At 39.7% G+C, this 24,211-nt stretch overlaps 1 protein-coding gene across 3 annotated transcripts in view; it reads left to right on the top strand.

Annotated features, from left to right (window-relative positions):
* Positions 1 to 24,211, top strand: part of LOC126474282 (serine/threonine-protein kinase par-1-like) — a 420,752-nt gene that overhangs the window by 314,275 nt on the left and 82,266 nt on the right. The window lies entirely within an intron of this gene.

Raw genomic sequence — 24,211 nt, 5'->3', positions numbered from 1 at the left:
ATGGACCTTCCTTTGTATTATTCAGTGAGAACTTTAAGCTTACTCAGTCAATATAAACTTAAAATAAAATCAAAACATATCCCAACTATTTCCCATGCATTGTGTGTGCCCTGGGCATGATGCAGTGATACCGGTGCCTTGTGTGGGTGTAAGTCATAACAATACTAGCAATTCTATATTCATTTTCATGTTGTTGATTCTCTCAGTGAGCCACGTCTTCTTAGTTCAAAGATACATTTTTGTGTTGTTAATATACAAATGACAGTATCACTGTGCTATTGCGGAATGAGTAAAGAACTTTACTTTTTAAGAAATGTACACTTAAATTTATCTCGAGCAGTTCAGAATAACTATAAAAATAATTTAAATGAACATGAGTATGAAGCGTACAGGGATTGGATAAAATGAATTGAACGTCCTTGAATAATCACATCTTCAACTTTGGTTTCTGAGTTTTCTATTGTGCACTAACAACGTCTTTTTGTTTCCCTATGTTTACAAAATCTTTGGCAGTTTTATGAGCCATAAGTCTTCTGTGATCATTCTGATGTCATGTTGGTTTTTCATCTAATTTATACTTTCAGACTCATTCTGACTTCAAATGAGCCCAGTTGCAACTCATTTTGTGCATCCTTGCATTGCTGTTAGTGATATCAGTGATCATTGTGTGTAATGTCACAATGATATACAAAGTTCATTTCAAATAATTTCTCTGTGGCAATGATATAATGTACTACATTGATGCGAGATGTCTGTTACTGTGAAAGAACAGACACCATGTGAATCCTGCAGCTGTGAAACACTATGTAAAATGAAGGAGGATTATATGAATGCTGCAGGTGACAGCAGTGATCCACCTTCCATTTACATATAGCTATAAAATACCATTAGTCATCTTTCAGGATTTATTTGTGTCTTTGAAAGCTGAAGTTATTCTTTCACCGCATTAGGTAAATATTCATATTATTTTATACAGCTCCAGTAATAGTAGTGTGCTAATATAGGAGGTAAACAACCCGGTCGCCATGTCATTGCCTCCCACAAACATTCAAGCTTTCTTCCTCTCACAGAAACAGTGTTATTTGTGTCTTATGTGGGAAGTTTTGATGAGTAATTAAGATTAAAGTTTTATTGAGAAGTGAAATTAGTTCTTCATATTGCTTCATTGCATTGCTGTTTCCAGTTTTATCTAGCATCATTTCTTTTGATGTTGAACTACTTCAGGTGCTGAAAGTTTTCCTCTTTGAACTGTGTCTACATCCTTCTAAATAGATATGGTCTGTGACCTATGGAAGTACACCCTTGCAAATAATGTTGAGTTATAATATTTTTACTTTCATGCTGCTTAATGTATATTTTTTTTCTCTGTGATTCTGTTCTCATTTCATGCAGCCAGAATGATTTTTTTTTCTTGATAGAAGATAAAACACTAGACAAATGGAGAAAGTAGGGTAAACAACCCAAGAAGAGAAATAGAATTACAGCTGGAAGTGATTCACAGTTAAGAACACTTCGGCATGGAAGGAGGCAATGACAACGTTGTCTCACCATTACTCAGACTTGCACGATAGGTGTGATAGTGACGTTTATGGTAGTATGTACTAGATACATTAAGACATTCCCCCTTTGACATGCAGTATTGAATTCACTCGGAAGGATTGTGATTATCTCATAACTTATCTTCAGACATTCTGTTGCATTAAATAAATATACAATACAAAGAAACAAGAAACATTATGAAAACATGTCACAATAGTTCTACTGGCCTCCAGCATCTTCAGCAACTGACAGCGGTAACTGATGATACAGAGGAACCAACAAAACTGAAAGTAAATCATGATAGTTCAGTTGCAGCCACAAGTATCATCAGCAACTACCAACAGCTGTCACTGGAAATTGAGGTAGCTAATTGATATGACACAGGTGAAAAGAAATGCATGGCAAGGCATGGGCAAGCTCATTACCTGATTGATTGTTTCTGTGGTAGCTTTCCAGTAAAAAACTGACTGTCATTCATTTTGTAATTGTGACCCAGGCATAATGAATAAGTATCTCAGGTACCAGAACTGGAAAATACTAATGTCATACGCGGGTTGCCTTCTGAGTTTTACAAATGACCACAAGATGACACTGTTGAGATGTGACACGATTGTTTTAAATTTTGTCATTTGTTATTGTTAAAACAATGGCAGCTCACAAATTGGCCACATAATGTGAAGTATGTGCTGAATAGGATACATTTTTCACTAATAGAGGATGATTCAAAATTACGTTGCTACTCATATGGGATAAATAGTTATCTATTAATAATACACCAAAAATGTATAATATCCAACTTTCGCATAGCACATGATGGTGAACAAGTTGAGAGCACTATGTAAACTACAATTTATGGAAATTACTGAAACTTTCATTTAATTTCATTTAAATCCACATTTAATGTTCAGGAACATATCCACCATTTGAGTGGTAAAGTAATTTGGAATCAACCTGTATTATAAGAGAAGATTCTGAGCTGGAAACATATGTGACTATGATAGCTTTAAAATTAAATACAAAGTGACAGAGACACAAACACAAAACAAACTGATGTGACTGCCTGCTGAGCTGTTGGACTGCTGCTTTCTTTCAAAAACAGAAGTACAGAAACTTGCATAGACTTTATTGATGTCACAATAGCAACAACTAGTGATTAATATAACTGGGGGGCTCATATGTGAATATGTGGAAGCAATTGCAAAAATCACTTTTCTTTCCAAAGCTAAAGAATTCTACTTTTTCAATACCAAAACTTTCAGTGGACCTCCAGACATTATAAACATTAATGCAATTTTTAAATATGACTGTTGATCAAATATATTACCCAGTTAAACTCAAAAAGTGCACTAAAATGTGGAAGATGTGTAAATCACTTACAGTGGAATAGATTTAGTAATTAAATGTACAGTTGGTCACAAGGACCTTATTCAAAAAAATTCTTAAATTGAATTCTGCTCCTTATCAGCAGTTTTAAAAAGAACAATGAGGTTTACTCATTACCCTTTTTTCCATGCATGCTCATGAGCTATCCTGATCACTTGCGCAAAGCTAGATGTTAGGCAAAATTTAAACAGGTTCTTAACTGTTTTGTAGACTAGAATGCTTCTCAGTTGTGAACACAGAGTGGTTGATTTCAAAGTAATGTTATAAGAATTATATTATTAAACAGTGAAACATGGCATTATATTGGGGATAACACACAAATTTACACCATATAGGATGTCATATTGGAAACTATCACTGTTAGAGAGAGAGAGAGTTGAGAAACTATTAGTCATTTCTCATAGTATTCACCGGCTAACCTTTCGCTTCTTTATTATTAGACTCATTATATTTTTCTGTAGATCACCATGGAATTAAAAACTCAGAAAACTTTTTGTCTCACTTTGTGATGGATGTTATGGAAGTAAAGTGAAACATGTTAATGTAATAGTTCCATATAATGACTTTGGCTTCTTTCTCAATGTTTCTCTTCCCGTATGAAGTTTGGATAAAGCCACAGAATTTTAACATTTTCCACCCTTGTCTTTATCACACAGACTATTAAAACTATATATGACATCTCTCTTTATGGCAGTAGTCACCCTTGTTCTGCCAATGGCCTTTAGCCTCATGAAAGAGTTTGGAGAAGTTGACAGAGGTTTGAGGCACTGTCTTGCCCTCTGTATGGACTCAATAAAATAAAATAAAATAAATGCAAGGGCATGAGGGTGCAAACTGCAATGTCAGCTTTGCATGACAAGCCCATAATGTCTATCCACAGGACATGTGACCTGTAATTGGAAATGTGTGATGATGATCTTTCCATTGGCAAAAGTTTCTGGATTAGTCTCCCATTTGAATTTTGAAGAAGGGACTACCAAGAAGATGATGATCGAGAAAGAATTCGAAATATCAACGAAAGGGCAGCACACTACAAGCTAGAATACGGAAGGCCAGAACTCTGATGCAGTAAGGAAGCTAGAAAATCTGTAAAGGAAAATGCAGATGTTCATTTTAGATGCAGTGGGTGTCAGCAAAGTGAAATAGAAACAATATAAGAATTTCTGATGAAAGGAGTATAGGGTAATATTATCAACAGGAGAAAATAGTATAATGAGAGTGGGATTTATCATGAGTAGGAAGGCAAGACAAAGAGTGAGTAATTGTGAACAATTCAGTGAAAGGATTATTCTCATCAAAATCTATTGCAAACAAACCCGAGAAACAACAGTGCAGACATATATGCTGACATCACGGACACAATTAAGAGAGAGGGAAAGAATACGGGTATGTTGAACTGGAAATTCAGTACATAAAGGTAGATGAAAGTCAAATAATAATCATTGGGAGTTGGAAAATGGTGTTGGTGGTGGTGATGGAGGGGGGGGGGGGGGGGCAGAAGAAAGAGTTACAAGTGAATGTGGGCTTGCTAGTAGGAATACAAGAGGAAAAAGATGAAATTGAATTCAGCATTAAATTTCAGATGCTAGTAGCGTATTCACTGTGTAATGGGAGGGAACGATTTGAGGGAGTGGGAAAGAAAAGATTCTGTGCCAGAGAATATAAACAATTTTAACAACTCACTTTATTACAAGAAGATCCAGTAAGTGATAGAAATACAAAGTAATACAGGTAACAAATAAGACCTTGAAGTACAGGTCGGCAGCACAAATAATAATTACTTAAAGTCAAGTACAGAGGAGAAAACATGTTAGCACACACCTAACCCCTGTATATCCACTTGAGTGGCAATCCAGAAAATGACAGTACAGTTGGGAAAACGTATTAACCTTGACGTGCATAACTTAAACAGGTGGGGAGAGGAACCCATTATGTAAGAACTATTTGTGCCAAATGTCAAATGACAAAAGTGATTACAATGTTTCTGATTTGCCGTTTCGACTTGAAGTGTGAAGTACAAGGCAACAGAAATAACATGAAAGACATGGTTAAAATTAATAGCTTCCAACATAGACCACTCCATGCAAAACTTACCATTAGTTCCCCAGATTTCGGGATTTGCATAATTTACACTTCAATCACCATTAGAAAAATCAGTTAAAGTTACCATAGTTGACCTTAACGAAATACAAATATCAAACCTTTACATCAGTAGAGCCCAACCTGAATGTAAAATGTTTAGTTATGAAATACAATGCTGTAGGATTGCAAAAATCCCAAGATAAATAAGATTTTTGAAACACTGTTAGCAGAATTAGACACATTGAAGGTGAAACATTTCATAATAGTTTAATAATAGAATTACTTGGTCCTTCCCTGCAGGAGTTCTTAGCCAATCAACAAGTAAAACTTTAAAGCTACAGTTTTAATGGCAAGCAAGTGTAGAATTTTGGACAGGGAATGCCTAAAAGCTTACACAAAAAACAAACATAAGAAACAAATGTGACCAATTAACTGCACTTGTACCAAGTGTATCAAATTGGGTAAAGTAAAACAAGCACTCAACAAATTAGAAGGAGGCGTGTCGTTTTACTCAGCTGGCCAGCAACAAAAGGAGTGAGCAAATACACCTAACGATCCAGTGGCTTCAAGATCATCAAAATGGCTTTTGAACATGAACATGAATAGAACTAACTGAGCACAGGCAGGATACGATATCATACATGTACAGTCCACTCATGATAATGATTTTAAGTATTGTCTGCAAGATAATAAACTTCATTAATACCCTTGCCACCCACATAATTACGTGTGTCATATAACTTCAGTTCCCATAAAAAATAAAAAGGTGAAACCCAAATAAAGCAGATTTTACTGCTGAAAATTTTGACAAAGAAGCACCAGGGATCAACATACCCAACAGAGGTCATAATAACTATTCTGTAAAAGCATTAAATGGAATAGAAGAATATGAGTACAATATCAACAGTCCTACATGCAGACAGCACCGGTACCAGCTTGGCAGCACCACTAAAGTTGGAAATGACACCGTCAACTAGGATACTGCTGACAAACATTACAGTAAAAACATGTCCTACACAGGGACAGCACAAGTACTAGCTTGGTGGCACACTTGAAATAGGAAATGACAGCCAGCTGCTAAGGTACTACTAACAGACATCAAACAACGAAACAACGTGGTAAGAGAAAAAAGGGCACTTGATACCGTACAGTTTGATGATTATGGGCATGATGCACTTTACAGCAAACTTAAACATAGAAATTAAATACAAGTTGCTGCTGGTGGACAAATCACACAAATAAGCATCAAAAAACATTGGACTTTACATAAATCATGATAGCTGATCACTCACCTGACATTTCAGTTCTTTGCACAGTCGCATGATGACTCACAGTGCGTGGTTCCAGCAACTACAGCAGAAGAAGAAGTTAACAAGTTAAGTGGCCACACAATACAGCCAGATAGCACATGGCACATGTAACCAAGAAGCTGAAAAGCAGGAAACTTTGAGTAATAGGCAGAAACCATCACGTAATACCAAAACTGATGCTTATCATTAATGTTTATGACATTCTGAGAGAAAAAGATAATTCCATGCTATGGTTTGCATCGCTAGGGTGTAAGGTTCTATGGCATCCTTGACGCTCCTTTCTCGTTTTCCTTACATTTTATTTTCTTATACAGCATTTTGCATCTTTTCCCACTTTCTTTGCATGTATGTTTCCATTTTACTAAATTTGTCCACATTTGTTTCTTCTTAATGTATGTCTGGGTACTGATGACCTTGACGTTGAGTGCCTGTAAGCCCCAACACACACACACACACACACACACACACACACACACACACACAAAGGCTGGTCGATTCCATATCACTGGCTGCCTACGATGAACATGAGGCTAGGCCACCACTTCCCCCCTACTCAGCTGTGCAGCACCATAGAAAACACACTGTGGCCAACATGGCTCACCAACAGCACCAGTCAGTTGAGCTACCTCCCCAAGCCAGAGAGCACACAGCCTTAAATTGGATCACAACTGTGCACCGGCCTGCCTCTTCACGGGACGACATGATCTCGTTCCTTGGCAACAGCCAAAGACATGAAAAACAGGGTCGCAATCAGTATTAAATGTGTACGACAGAAAATGGATGCACGCAAGGCTCACACTGTTAAAAAATTCCAGCAGAGGGAGATATACTTTGAAAAGGTGTGGAGACAAGGGAAGATTTCAGCCATCATTATCTGTAGAAATTCTGAAATCAGATAGTGGATTTTAAAGCTTTCCCCCGAGCAGACACAGACTCACATCACAATTTATTTTGGAGAGAAGTGGAATAATGAGAGATCTCTCAAGTTCTCTAAGCCCATAGAAACTGTGATAATGAATGCTGCAATAGGCAGTTCAGTTGAAGACAAAAAGACTGCTCTAAAAAGGGCAATTATAGAAGTTGGACAATCAGTACAGGTACAAGGAAGATAACTGAAGAAACCTTGAATAACAGAAGAAATACTTCAGCTGATTGACAAAAGAGAGAAGTAAAATTCCAGGAAAAGACAGGAATACAGCAATATAAGTCACTCAGGAATTAAATAAATAGGTAGTGCTCTAGTGCTGGGGATCCAAGGTGAAAAGGCTGCAGGAAAAATTTAAAGGAATTGCAAAAGGCATGGTTATCAGAAGGACTGATTCAGCATTTAGGAAAGTAAAAAATAAACTTTGGTGAAATTAGAAGCAAAGGTGTGAACGCTAAGACCGCATGAGGAGTGCAATATTAAATACAGAGGTGAAAGGAGTAGATTGAAAGAGTACATTGAAGGCCTCTTCAGGAGGGAGGAACTGTCTGATGATGTTGTAGATGAAGACATGGGAGTTGATATGGGTTACAGTGGGGATCAAGTTCTAGAGTCAAAAGTTTAACAGAGTTTTGGAAGACAACTTGTGACCAAATAAAGAGGATGGCATAGATAACATTGCTTTGGAATTCCCAAATAACTGGGGGGGAAGTGGCAACCAAACGATTATTTGAGTTAGTTTATGGGATATATGAGTCTTGAGACATGCCATCTGACTTCCAAATAAACAACATACTCAGAATCCTGAAAATGGCAATAGCAGGTAAGTGTGACAACTATAACACAATCACCATAACATCTTATACATCCATGTTGAAGACTAGGATAATATACAGAATAAAAGAAAAGAAGATTTAGATTTGTTACATGATCATCAGTTTGGTTTTAGAAAAGATAAAGGCACCAGAGAGACAGTTCTGATGTTTGTTAATGGAAGCAAAACACATCATATCTGTTGACGTAGAAAAAGCTTCAGCTATGTAAAATGGTGGAAGATGGTCGAAATTCATAGGAATATAGAAAGATGGATAATTACAATATATCTGTATCAAGAGGGAATAATAAGAAATTTCTGAGGGAAATAGGTGTACATTTTAGGAACAGGCAGATCATATACAATATATAGAAAAACCAAGAGTGAATAATAAGAATGGAAGACCAAGAACAAAGTGCGTGGAAACAGTGTAAGACAGGGTTGTAATCTTTAACCCCTACTGATGAATCCATACTTCAAAGAAGCAATGACAAAAAGATTCGCCGATGGTATAGCTATCTTCAGTGAAGGTTAGGAAGAACTGGAAGCATACCATCTGACTTCTGGATAAACATCATACTCACAATCCCGAAGACAAGCAATTGCAGCTAGGGCTGAGAACTATAACACAATCAGCATAACATGTGTACGCTTTAGGAAAAGACAGATAATATACAATATGTACAAGAACCAAGAGAGAATAATAAGAATGAAAGACCAAGAACAAAGTGTTTGGAAAGAGTGTAAAACAGGTATGTAGTCTTTCACCCCTAATGTTCAATCCATACTTTGAAGAAGCAATGACAGAAATAAGGAGTAAGATTTGCTGATGGCATAGCTATCCTCAGTCAAAGAGAGGAAGGACTGCAGGATTTGTTAAATGGAATGAACACTCTAATGAGCACACACTATGGATTTAGAGTAAAATGAAGAAAGACAAAAGTAATGAGGAGCAGCAAAAATGAGGTTACTGATAAACGTAACATCAGAACTGACGACTACAAATTAGACAAAATGAAGGAATTTGGCTATCTTGGAAGCAAATAACATAACACGTGATGGACAAAGCAAGGAGCACCTGAAATGTAGCGTATCACAGGCAAAGATGACGAAGAAATTTCTGAAAATGTGTGTTTGGAGCACAGTATTGTATGCTGGTGAATCGTGAACTGTGGGAAAACTGGAAAAGAAGATAATCAAAGCATTTGATATTTGGTGCTGTATAAGGATGTTCCGCCAATCGCCTTTTCAAAGAGTATAGAGGAACTAACAGAGGTTCAGTGCACTATTTTGCCGTTGGGGTGGGAAACTGCCCCTGAAAGGCAGAAAAATCAGCAGTGATCAGTGGCATTGGTATTCAGAAGGCAGATACACATCTTGTGTGGCCAGCTGGCCAGCACATCTTGGCACAGTGTTACACCGTCCGGGTTATCTGGACACTTCCCACTAACACCAACCTGTCAGAACTCCGGAGATGGGAACTTGCCCTTCAGTATATCCTCTCTTCTAGTTATCCGCCAGGCCTCAACCTCCGCTAATTTCAAGTTGCCGCCGCTCATACCTCACCTGTCTTTCAATAACATCTTTGCCTCTTTACTTCCACCTTGACTGACATCTCTGCCCAAACTCTTTGCCTATACAAATATACAGACACAAGCAGACATATTTAAAGACCAAGACCAAGACCAAGGTCTTTAAATATGTCTGCTTGTGTCTGTATATGTGTGGATGGATATGTGTGTGTGTGCGAGTGTATACCCGTCCTTTTTTCCCCCAAAGGTAAGTCTTTCCGCTCCCGGGATTGGAATGACTCCTTACCCTCTCCCTTAAAACCCACATCCTTTCGTCTTTCCCTCTCCTTCCCTCTTTCCTGATGAGGCAACAGTTTGTTGCGAAAGCTTGAATTTTGTGTGTATGTTTGTGTTTGTTTGTGTGTCTGTCGACCTGCCAGCACTTTCATTTGGTAAGTCACATCATCTTTGTTTTTAGATATATATTTCCTACGTGGAATGTTTCCCTCTATTATAACTATATATAAAGTTCTGTGGGATTGGAATGTGATTGCAGGATGTAATATTACCCTCCGTCACATCACCAGTAGACTTTCATTCTCCTAAATAATTGATTCATTTCATTAGCTTTGAGAAGAGTAAGATGTACAAGTAACTTTTTTATTTATCTTCATTTGCTCATTGTTGGCTGCAGTTCGAGATCTGTAGGTGTAGATCCTTGAGGCTGAAATGTTTTAACTTTGTGGGTTCCAGATGACTAGATAACAGTTAAGTAAGTCTGCTGTGTTATTTCTGTTTCTATGACTTTTTTATTTTATCCCATTCTTCTCTGTCACACTGTCTTTACAATCTCCACTTTAAAACAGAAGTTAACTTTGTTATTGCCAAACACAAAAACATGTCCGATTCCATTAGAGGCATGCCCACTACTAACAATATTCCAAAGAGATTACAAAACAAAAGAGTATACGAACTTTCTTAATAAAAAAAAATTCATCACCAAGTTATATCATTATTTTGTAAATGAGTTCAGAAATAAATTTAATAAATATTGTCAGATTGTGCAACTTAGTAATAGGAATTTTAAGTATGCCAGATATTTTCACAATTTCATATATTTCTAAAAGAAAAGTAATTTTAACTGTACATCCAGAGTTAATATATTTTACCCCAAAATATAATACATTGTATACAAAATCATTTGAAATTCATTTAGTTAAACAGCTGAGAGAATTTCAAACCACACAAGATTCGAGAATATTTTGGTATCAATTGTTTCTATTAAAGAAAGGTAATGTTAGAGGAGGGTGTCCAATTACAATATCCCCCTCACAAAATTTGGAAACAGAGTGTTTACAATATACAAGGTCAAAAATACAACATTGCAACACTAAACTATAGAAATAAATACAGAGAATTACAAATTGTAAGTTTACATCCATACAATCAAACCTTCAAAATCTTCAAAAGAGAAGAGAAAAATTTTCAGAGCCTAAGTGTATGACGAGTGAGCTGACTCGAGAATCTCATGATGACAGGTGCAGACCAAAAGAATATACTCAATCATGGGTAGGAATGTAGTACAAAATCAATCAGCCACATAAACCAGAGTATTTAAGGATATGTAGATTTGTGAAAAAACAAAATAATGAAAAAATATCAGGGCCTAAGTTTAAGATGAGGGAACTGATCCATGAAACCAAACCACACCAGATACACACAAGCACAAAATGTTTCGACATGCCAAAATGAATAAAGCTCATAACTGTATCAAGTTCAGTCAATGCAAAGAGTAATTGTAAGAAGCATTTAGTTTCAGTCAATGGTTGTACACTCTCCTGGAGCACATCCACACATGCGCGCGCGCGCGCGCCCACACACGCACACACACACAAATCTCGTGATGACCATGGTTACCCAAATCAGAGTTAAACATGAATCTGTCCACAACTCAACTTCCAGTCAGATGCAATATAGCAATACTCAAGATAAATACAGGTAAACAGAGTCATAGTTAGCTTTGAATGATGACATAGTCGAGTAGCTTGAGGACCAAAATCAGTTTATGAAAGCAGATATGTATACAACTTGTTATATTGTCTATACCAGTAAATGTCTTCCACACTATTTGCTAATTGTCCATACAAACTAGCCTATGTACACAAAGTCCTAAATATTCATTTACAACTGATTAAAAAAAATAAATAAAAATAAAAAAAATACACTCTGATTTAAAGGTACATAACGCATTGGAAAGTTAATCCCTTACTTGAAGAAACATGCATTTATTTGAAATAACACTGTCTTTAGCAGTTTCGGCTAATGGTTACAAATCTCAGTCACAACACTGACGTAGTTGACAGCGGCTAGAGTATGTTACCCAGCACCTATGATCTCTTTTAAGTCGACTGGTCCAGCAGGGTACAGCCATACGGCAGTGTGGGGAGTGGATCTGCCCATATCTTTCAGTTTCCTCCCTAGAGTTCTTATCACATGCTTTAACGCATAGGTAACTTCCTGTCTAGCATTCACATCAAATCCTGAAACATTGTTTTGTGTACTAAATATGCTGTTCAATAACTTCTTCACATCACACAAGATATGCTCTCCCTATTCATTTTCCAAAATATATATAAAATTCTAAGCACAAATCTATCATAGAACGCAATTATACAGTGCAGCATAGATTTTAACTAGGTCAATAGATAAGACAGAACTTTAAAAAATATATAATCTTACGTACTAAATTCATGACAAACAAAACACAATTTCATAGTCTTATGAATCTACAGGTACAGTGTATATTTTCTGCTAGACTAGGGGCCATTATGCATCCATGTCCATAGGTCTTGTCCTCTATACAAAACATTAGCAGTACTTGATGTTTTACATACTTGCTTTGATTACCAGTAGCTCCTCTTATCTTTACACATGTAATGGACATTTCCACAAAATTCTTACTATATTGGATTGTGTGTCTAAATTGTCCAGATATGCCACAAATTGGGCTATTTGTATCAATCAAACATTTCCCTTCCCACTGGTGAATCTTAATCTTAATATAAGGCCATCCAAAATCTGAATCATTTAATCTGTTATTAGATACTTCACGTAAAAGATCACTTTCAGTTTCATCATGTTTTTGCAGGGTTTTATCAACTTCACTGGTATCATAACATTGCTTTGGTTAGGCATGCTGTCAGGTACAGATTGAACACAATGAATGAATTCCATAGCACAACTAACATCACTTATTACAGAAGGAACACAAAATATACTGCTGTCAAAATTACACTTCCTACTTAGATCTTCTTTCACTTCATTCTACCAATTGGGATACAAATTTTGACTAACCACAGCCAAATATTCCACAATGCACATTTATCCATGTTATCATCAATCTGGTCCCAAACAAACTTATAAAATTTCCACCTATATTCTCTAGGCTTACAGATAACTCACCTTTACTGTTTGGATCATTACTCTGCGTGACATCAGTGAAAAACTGCTGTGATTGGGCTTGTGTTCCATGACTCTCACTTACATCATCACATACTTCACGTACCTTATCTTTATTCACAAATAACTGTGAAATTTCATTATCCTTGAACTCGACAAATACCTGATACTCATCATCACCATCACCACCACCACCACCACCACCACCACCACCACCACCACCACCATCATCATCATAATACTCCTCCGAAAACACTTCATCAACAACATAATTGACAACACAGGTCTCATATCCATCGAAGTCACACACCTCACCTACATTCATTTTCAATAAGCTACCAGTCTCATACTTACCAACCTCAGCTATTTCACAGCTCTCATTCACTTCTACATAATCAAAAATACAATCTAATTCAGATCCAATACAGTTAGCACCTGTGTTACATATATCAATAACACTGTTTTCTGACCAAGAGAAGAAATAATCAGTACATATATACATTTTGGTTTGTGATTAGTACACCATGTGATCAAAAGTCTCTGGACACCTGGCTGAAAATGACTTATAAGTTTGTGGCGCCCTCCATTGGCAATGCAGGAATCCAATATGGTGTTGGCCCACCCTTAGCCTTGATGACAGCTTCCACTCTCGGAGGCACACGTTCAATCAGGTGCTGGAAGGTTTCTTGGGAATGGCAGCCCATTCTTCACAGAGTGCTGCACTGAGGAGAGGTATTGATGTTGATTGGTGAGGCCTGGCACGAAGTCGGCGTTCCAAACTATCCCAAGGTGTTCTATAGGATTCAGGTCATACCTCTGTGCAGGCTAGTCCATTACAGGGATGTTACTGTAATGTTACCACTCTGCCACAGGCAGAACAGGTGCTTGAACGTGTTGAAAGATGCAGTCGCCATCCCCGAATTGGTCTTCAACAGTGGGAAGCAAGAAGGCGATTAAAACATTAATGTAGGCCTGTGTTGTGATAGAGCCATGCAAAACAACAAGAGGTTCAAGCCCCCTCCTTGAAAAACATGACCACACCATTACACCACCAGCTCTGAATTTTACTCTTGGCGCTATACATGCTGGCAGATGACGTTCACCTTACCCATGCCCAGCCTTCAAATTGCCACATTGTGTACCGTGATTCGTCACCCCACACAATGTTTTTCCATTGTTCAGCTGTCCAATGTTTAGGCTCCTTACACCAAGCGAGGGGTCATTTGGTATTTACCGGCGTGATATGTGGCTTATGAGCAGCCGCTCGACCATGAAATCCAAGTTTTCTCGCCTCTTGCCTAACTGTCATAGAATTTGCAGTGGATCCTAATGCAATTTGGAATTCCTGTGTGATGGTCTGGATGGATGTCTGCTTATTACACATTACGACCCTCTTCAATTGTCTACGGTCTGTCAGTCAACAGACCAGGTCGGCCTGTACGCTTTTGTGTTGTACATCTCCCTTCACGTTTCCACTTCACTATCACATCGGAAACAGTGGACCTAGAGATGTTTAGGAGTGTGGGAACCTCTCGTACGGACGTATGACACAAGTGACACCCAATCACCTGACCATGCTCGAAGTCTGTGACTTCCGCGCAGCGCCCCATTCTGCTCTCTCACGACATCTAATGACCACTGAGGTAGCTGATATGGAGTACCTGGCAGTAGGTGGCAGCACAATGCACCCAGTATGAACAATGCATGTTTTTGGGGGTGTCCGGATACTTTTGATCGCATAGTGTACGTACATCACTATAATTAAACATAGTATCCCAAAACTTTTGATCAAAACCAAAATGAGAAATCTGATGTTCCTCCTGTGCTACATTATTAACAATGTTGTTGTTGTCTAATTGCAAGTGTGAATTGGGGGTCCTGTACTTGTTTCCTCGCCCCAAAACTGTGGACCTTCATTGAGACGGACTGCCGTTTCCTGAGTAGTCACCTCTATGATTGTTTCTTCTATTAAATTGCCCATGGTTATCCTCATTATTCCTGTTCTCCTAATGTTCAAAATTTCTGTATCTATTAACATTTGGACCCTGATAGAAGTTACCATTATCTGTGTTTCTGTAGTTATTACCGTTGTGATCTCTATCATTTCGATTGTTATGGTACATACTTCTTTCTACTGCCTTATCCACCTTGTCAACATATTGTAAAAATTGTTCAAGACAATCATCAGGTCCGGGTGCTAAATCCCACTGCAGCCTTTCTCGTAATCTCCTTTTTCTTAGTGCATCAATCAATGTCATTTCTTCACATGGTTTGTCAAGATGTGTTAATTTCTTAAGTTGATTCTTACAAAACACTTTCAGAGTACCATCCCTATTCGTATAACTAGGACCATTCAAAAAATTCTCCCCGGCTCAGCTTCCAACCAAAATTTATTTAAAAAACTTTTTCAAAACTTTGATATGCTCCTACTGACTTAAATTTAGATTTACCCAAGACAGAACTTCGCATTCTAGACATATTTTAACAAATTTAATTTTTTGATCATCACTCATGCCTGACACAAAACTGTCTCTACAGTAGTACAGAAAATCCATTGGATGTAAATTGTCTGATGGTTGGAAAACTTTTGGTTGGATCGTTGGACCATGCAGTACCTTTTTTTGAATACAGATTTTTGTGAAAACAATTTTCGTGAACTGCCAAAATTTTTTGATTAAACATTCACATTAATTTGCATTCTGTTTTCAACATTTAATATTTTTTGACCTAAGCTACTAAAGTTCTTTTCCATTTTTTCTGCTATGGCCTTCTGTTGAACTCTGACACCATTAACATTCTTCTAATTTGTAGACTTGGCAATAAACTTATTTTCCAAAACAATAATTTTACTTTTTAAGACTTCAACTTTTTCATTCAGACTTTTTAATCTTTCTGACAACCCCTTTTTTTAAGACATCAGCTTTTTCATTCAGACTTTTTAATCTAAATGATTAATGGAAAATCTCATATAAAGATGTGAAACAAATACTAACAAAGAGGTAGAGGGGCTGGCCAGTACTTACCTCAGCTCAGTACAGCTGATAGATACACATAAAACAGAACTAAAAATTTACGTTCCTAGCTTTCGGAACAAATGTTCCTTCATCGGGGAGGAGAGAGGGGAAAGAAAGGGAAGAAGGGAAAGGAGATTCAGTTACTCACAACCCAGGTTATGAAGCAACAGGGAAAGGAAAATAGGGAGGGTAGCAAGGATGGAGGCATGGTTGTCAGAGGGAAGCCAAAGATATTCTACTGTAAGTACTGTGCCAGGTTCAAACCAAAGAGGATGCATACAGAAGTAAAGAGGAATATAGTATAAAGATAAACACAACTATGTAGGATGAAAAGACACGTGAATGGCTAAAGAGGAAAGGGAAAGAGGAGAAGACTGAAGAGTGAATGGGAGTGAGGTTGTTTAACGTAGGTTCAGTCAAGGGGGATGGCGGGATGCAGTTCAGAGGGACTGGTGTTGGGTGGGAGAAGCCAAATGGCACATACGGTGTAGCAGGTTCCTAGGTTCCTAGAATTATGCTGGACGGCATGCTCCGCTACTGGGTATTGGTCATCTCCTAGGCGGCCAGTCCCAATTCAGTCCTAAACCTCTCATCCAGATCCCTCTCTCCTCCAGAGACATCTGTTCTATCAAAAGGCTTAACCTTTAGCCCCACACCTAAATTCAACCACACTGCCCTGGTTAAAGATCTCCTCTCATTCACTCGGTGCCTCAACTGGAAATATCACTTCACTACCCAAACACAGCCCCCAAATACTAGACCCAGTGTTGAACCCTGTCTAGAACAGTTCTGACTGCTTTCTCAAAGGGATCCTCCTCCCCTCCCCCAAAACCATCCCTTGCAGACATTTCAGGAATTCCTCACATCCAGTGTTGCCTCCCAGTCCTTCTTGAAGAACATCCCGACAACCCCCAACATCACCCGAGCTGAATCCCGTGCCATTAAGGAGCTGAAAATAGACCGCTCTATTGTCATCCTCCCTGCGGATAAAGGCTCCACAACTGTTGTACTTGACCGTGTGGAGTATGTGGCAGAAGGACTGTGTCAACTCTCTGACAACTCAACCTACAAAGCTGTTACCCAGGACCCCATTCCCTCCATCCAGACTGAGCTGCAAAAAATCCTAAAAATCCAAGGTCCCTCACAAGGCCTCACAACGGCTTCCATAGACTTACTCACTCCACCTGAGCCACATACCCCTACCTTCTACCTATTACCCAAAATCCACAAAGAGAACCATCCTGGCCGTCCCATTGTAGCAGGCTTCAAAGCCCCAACCGAACGTATCTCAGCTCTGGTAAACCAGCACCTACAACCTATCACCCGCAGACTCCCATCCTACATCAAAGACACAAATCACTTCCTAGAACGCCTCAAATCCATTCCCACTCCTCTCCCACCTGAAACCTTTCTTGTCACCATAGATGCTACATCCCACATACCCATGGTCTCTCTGCCCTTGAGCACTACCTCTCCCAACGCCCACCCGAAGATCTTCCAAAAACCTCGTTCCTTATCACACTTACCAACTTCATCCTCACCCATAATTACTTCACTTTTGAAGGCCAGACCTACAAAAAAATCAAGGGAACGGCCATGGGAACCAGGATGGCTCCCTCCTATGCCAACCTCTTCATGGGCCGCATGGAGGAGGCTTTTCTGAAGACCCAACAGCTGCTTCCCCTAGCCTGGTATAGGTTTATAGATGACATCTTTGTGGTCTGGACTCATGGTGAAGAAACACTCCTTAATTTCCTCCATAACCTCAACTCCTTTTCGAATCTGAATGTCACCTGGTCCTTTTCCAAAACCCAAGCCACCTTCCTGGATGTTGACCTTCATCTTGTTGAAGCTCACATCCACACCTCTGTCCATATCAAACCCACAAACAAACAATAGTACCTTCACTTTGATAGCTGCCATCCTTTCCACATCAAACGCTCCCTTCCCTACTGCCTAGGTATTCGTGGCAAACGTATCTGCTCCAGTGACGAATCCCTCAACAATTACACCAATAACCTGACCGGTGCTTTCCTCTCCTGCAACTATCCTGCAGACCTTGTCCACAAACAGATTTCCCGAGCAATACATTCCTCCCCGTCCAACAACAATGTTCCTACCCCCAGACCACACAGAAGCATCCCCCTTGTCACCCAATATTATTCTGGCCTCGAAAACATCAACAAATTACTCCGCCAGGGATATGACTTTTTCAAGTCAGTCCCTGAAATGAGATCATCCCTTGACAAAATTCTCCCCACACCACCCAGAGTTGCCTTTCGTCGCCCCCCTAACCTCCGTAACATCCTTGTTAAACCCTACAATATTCCCAGACTACCTTCTCTACCCAGCGGTTCCTACCCCTGTAAACGACCCCGCTGCAAAACCTGCCCCATGCATCCCCCCACAACCACCTACTCCAGCCCCGCTACTGGTAAAACATACACAATTCAAGGCAGGGCTACGTGTGAAACTACACGTGTCATTTATCAACTGACATGCCTGCACTGCACAGCCTTTTACATCGGCATGACAACAACTAAACTGGCTGAGCGCATGAACAGGCACAGACGAACTGTCCGCCTAGGAGATGCCCAATACCCAGTAGCGGAGCATGCCGTCCAGCATAATTCTAGGGACCTAGGAACCTGCTACACCGTATGTGCCATTTGGCTTCTCCCACCCAACACCAGTCCCTCTGAACTGCGGAGATGGGAACTTGCACTCCAACACATCCTTTCATCCCGCCATCCCCCTGGACTGAACCTACATTAAACAACCTCACTCCCATTCACTCTTCAGTCTTCTCCTCTTTCCCTTTCCTCTTTAGCCATTCACGCATCTTTTCATCCTACATAGTTGTGTTTATCTTTATACTATATACCTCTTTACTTCTGTATGCATCCTCTTTGGTTTGAAGCTGGCACAGTACTTACAGTAGAATATCTTTGGCTTCCCTCTGACAACCATGCCTCCATCCTTGCTACCCTCCCTATTTTCCTTTCCCTGTTGCTTCATAACCTGGGTTGTGAGTAACTGAATCTCCTTTCCCTTTTTCCCTTTCTTTCCCCTCTCTCCTCCCCGATGAAGGAACATTTGTTCTGAAAGCTAGGAACGTAAATTTTCAGTTCTGTTTTATGTGTATCTATCGGCTGTACTGAGCTGAGGTAAGTACTGGCCAGCCCCTCTATCTCTTTGTTAGTATTTGTTTCACATCTTTATATGAGATTTTCCATTAATCATTTAGATCACCTATATGGTCCACATCCTTCATAGTTTTGTCCCTTTTGTTAGCTAATACTTACGTCTGTCATCTTAACACTTTCCCTTCTTCAGTGTTTTATATATACATAAATAAATATTTTCGTCACCAACTGTGCTAGTTTCATCTTCCTCCTATTATCTTGTTCCGTTTATAGTCCTCTTCTCTTTTTTATTTATTGATTTATTTATTCAACATTCCATAGTTCTAACGTTCGTTATTCGCTGTTTCCCAGCCAACAATCACTGCCAACAATCTTTCCACACCTACCAGTGTCATCCATTTCCGTCGATTTCTTGTTGCTGGCGATATTTTTGTGCCATTGGCTATCTTTCTCTGCCACAAGAAAGTTTTTTTGGGACATTTCTGCGCCACCCGCGATCTTTTTTGCGGCACGCGCGATCTTTTTTGCGGCACGCGCGATCTTTTTTCGCCACTCGCTATCTCTGTTTTTGAGCAACGTGTGTTCTTTTCCCCTGTTCTGGACATACTTGCTTGGTCTGGTCAACTTTTTCCGTATTTTTCTTATTTAGTGGTCTTCCTTTGGTATTGAACATTACCAACACAATTTCTTTCCTTCTCGTCCTTCCCTCCGTGTTTTATCCCTTCTTATGATTACTATTTCAACTTTAGTTATTTAATTTCCCTACCCACCAGCTACCCACTATGTACCCTAATCCTATACCACATTATTTACATTCATTCCGGAAACATGCATTCACCGTAGCCAAACTGCAATCCCACATACTTTTCCTCCGGTCCTGCTTAACCTTTGGAATTACCGCTAAAGGGCTTACCTTAAAAGTTCCCATCTCCGGGTGCAATTCCTCCTTCCACCAGTCTCTCCTGGACTTCCAGAACCTTCAATCCTTAGCTCTTACCCAACTTGTCCTGAATCTCTACACTACTTCATGTAACCACAACTCCCAACAGCTCCTATCTCTCTTCAAAGTCCTCCACCTCTCAAACCCTTGCTTGGAGAACACACTCAGGAACATCATCCTAGAAGCCAGCTGCAAACTTGAGTTCCATGACACACACCACCTGAAAAAACTATCCACAGTGCTAGTGCAACACCTAAGAGGTGGGGTCCCTCTACCTATCCCTCACAAACACCAACCACAACAGAACCTTCAACAAACCCCCCTCATAGCCATTATAGCCAACAAACCTAGCCTAGCTACCCTACTCAATCTCCCCATCCCAGCACATACCCCACACAGACCAAATCTCAACTATAACCACAGTCAAATGCCACGTATCACCAGTCCCAATTCAGTCCTAAACCTCTCATCCAGATCCCTCTCTCCTCCAGAGACATCTGTTCTATCAAAAGGCTTAACCTTTAGTCCCACACCTAAATTCAACCACACTGCCCTGGTTAAAGATCTCCTCTCACTCACCCAGAGCCTCAACTGGAAATATCACTTCACTACCCAAACACAGCCCCCAAATACTAGACCCAGTGTTGAACCCTGTCTAGAACAGTTCTGACTGCTTTCTCAAAGGGATCCTCCTCCCCTCCCCCAAAACCATCCCTTGCAGACATTTCAGGAATTCCTCACATCCAGTGTTGCCTCCCAGTCCTTCTTGAAGAACATCCCGACAACCCCCAACATCACCCGAGCTGAATCCCGTGCCATTAAGGAGCTGAAAATAGACCGCTCTATTGTCATCCTCCCTGTGGATAAAGGCTCCACAACTGTCGTACTTGACCGTGTGGAGTATGTGGCAGAAGGACTGTGTCAACTCTCTGACAACTCAACCTACAAAGCTGTTACCCAGGACCCCATTCCCTCCATCCAGACTGAGCTGCAAAAAATCCTAAAAATCCAAGGTCCCTCACAAGGCCTCACAACGGCTTCCATAGACTTACTCACTCCACCTGAGCCACATACCCCTACCTTCTACCTATTACCCAAAATCCACAAAGAGAACCATCCTGGCCGTCCCATTGTAGCAGGCTTCAAAGCCCCAACCGAACGTATCTCAGCTCTGGTAAACCAGCACCTACAACCTATCACCCGCAGACTCCCATCCTACATCAAAGACACAAATCACTTCCTAGAACGCCTCAAATCCATTCCCACTCCTCTCCCACCTGAAACCTTTCTTGTCACCATAGATGCTACATCCCACATACCCATGGTCTCTCTGCCCTTGAGCACTACCTCTCCCAACGCCCACCCGAAGATCTTCCAAAAACCTCGTTCCTTATCACACTTACCAACTTCATCCTCACCCATAATTACTTCACTTTTGAAGGCCAGACCTACAAACAAATCAAGGGAACGGCCATGGGAACCAGGATGGCTCCCTCCTATGCCAACCTCTTCATGGGCCGCATGGAGGAGGCTTTTCTGAAGACCCAACAGCTGCTTCCCCTGGCCTGGTATAGGTTTATAGATGACATCTTTGTGGTCTGGACTCATGGTGAAGAAACACTCCTTAATTTCCTCCATAACCTCAACTCCTTTTCGAATCTGAATTTCACCTGGTCCTTTTCCAAAACCCAAGCCACCTTCCTGATGTTGACCTTCATCTTGTTGAAGCTCACATCCACACCTCTGTCCATATCAAACCCACAAACAAACAATAGTACCTTCACTTTGATAGCTGCCATCCTTTCCACATCAAACGCTCCCTTCCCTACTGCCTAGGTATTCGTGGCAAACGTATCTGCTCCAGTGACGAATCCCTCAACAATTACACCAATAACCTGACCAGTGCTTTCCTCTCCTGCAACTATCCTGCAGACCTTGTCCACAAACAGATTTCCCGAGCAATACATTCCTCCCCGTCCAACAACAATGTTCCTACCCCCAGACCACACAGAAGCATCCCCCTTGTCACCCAATATTATCCCGGCCTCGAAAACATCAACAAATTACTCCGCCAGGGATATGACTTTCTCAAGTCAGAAGTTGAGAAGTGAAATCAAAGTGATGTGAGAAAGAATTGTGGCTTTGAAGTTTAGGATCTATAGCTAGATTGCAGGTCAGGAGCTGTTACTGTTACAGTATTTAAAATTTCAGACAAAATTGAGGTAATGATAAATAGGTTAGAACTATGGATTCCACATTTGCCAACTCAGAGCTATAGCCCATTTTCTAAGAAAATGATGGTGTTAATGCTAGCTCACATTACTGGACATTTTGCACTGCATTTAACTCTTTATGGGAGAGTTTTAAAGAACATTTTCCAGAATTTGGTTTGTCTAAAGACTGTATGTATTCAGCATGCACTTTTTATTGATTTGAGTGAATTGTGACAGCTGACTACTGCTGATCAGGAACGTTTCATCAGTGTGTTTACAGTTGGAGATGTAAAATGAATTTTAAAGGAGCAAAATATTGCTAATGTTTGGAAATCGTTACTAGAGAATGATTCTACTGTAGCATTAAAAAAAAAAAAATTATGAAACACATGAGAAAGCATTTCTTCCCTAGCTTACATGAAAAATAAATGAAAGATACAGACTGAAAAAGTATAGTGCACAACTTCCAGAAGTTCATTATGATATTAACAGCCTTATTAATTAGATACGGCATCAAGGTTACCACGAAAATTCTTTGGCAGATATACGCTTCATGCTGTAACTGTGTTCCTTTTTAATTAATGCTATTATTGGCAAGGAGTAGTTTGTTTGAGACCTTCATTTCATTCCCCCCTCCCCCAAAAAAAAATCCATACTAGTCTCCAAGCTGACCTTCCTGTCCTACCTCACATGTTGCAGTTTTATAAAAAAGTGTTTGTTTGGTCCCAGTTATTTGAAAATTCTGAGAGTACTGTCTGCACTTTGCAAATAAGACCTAATGAAAGAGGTGTACAGAATGAGCACTGTTTCCAGTCTTCATTCAAGGAGAGTACTACCTATTTCTACCACAGTCATAGACTCACACTTAATGCAAAGTCCAGTTGATATCTCTACAAATCCGGATAGATTACCATTCACTTTTACTACATAGAGGAGGCATTGAACAGTGGACAGGCCCATTTAAAAGGAGATCTGGGTGTTTGGGTTGATAACACAATACATAGTCAACAGTATGTCGAGTGCATATTTATGTATCACAGCAGAGAAAGGAGGCTATTAGCAATCTGAGAAAAACTAAAACTCCAGTTGGTTATTATTTGGGTCCTTGTGTGGCAGTAGTTTGCATCAGCCCTTTACACATACTCATCTTTGACAGGAAAAATCATTTGTCAACTGGAAACCATGTGATTAGAGGTATACAATAATTGAAGCACATGAAAGTGCCTGTATGGCTCTAGAAAATTTCCAATCAGTTATTCAAATCAGCATAAAGCACTCTAGGCATTGAAGGGATTGTGAGAGAGTAGTTTATGGCACTCACAGCATACCATTCTTGTTGTACTACAGTTTAATCAGTCTTGTTCGACAGGCTGACAAATACCATCCAGGATGAAAGCCACTGTGTTTGACTGCCGAATTAAATCCATGCTATAGGCAAGGAATTGTTATGTTGATGAATACAAGCACAGTTCACTCAGCCCTGAAAGGCAACTGAAGAATTACTTGAAGTAGTTATAATTGCATTCCCTTGAAATACTGATGTTGTTGGCTAAATGAGTGACCATCAGCTCCTGAAATACTATCATTGAATGACATGGTAGACCAAGGAAGAATAAATTGTTAATTAGCAAGTAAAAGCCTTACAAGATGATAGTGTCATGCAATGTAAGCTCACCCCTGCCCCCCTTCCTAATTCACGAGAGAATTCTTAGTCATCTGCCTTAGATGATTTTGAAAGCGTGCTGAAACTTGTGCAGATAGTAAACATTCTGAGCTCTTACCCAAGATGATAGGAAGGAAATTATAATTTGCTGCATGTTGGATGGTGCATATTTCGTTGTGCTACCTAAGAATAAAATCACATACATGAGTTAT

This window comes from Schistocerca serialis, chromosome 1, assembly GCF_023864345.2.
Source record: "Schistocerca serialis cubense isolate TAMUIC-IGC-003099 chromosome 1, iqSchSeri2.2, whole genome shotgun sequence".
NCBI classification, from domain to species: Eukaryota; Metazoa; Arthropoda; class Insecta; order Orthoptera; family Acrididae; genus Schistocerca; species Schistocerca serialis.
Note: the sequence above shows the minus strand (reverse complement) of the source record. Positions and strands in the feature narration are given on the sequence as shown.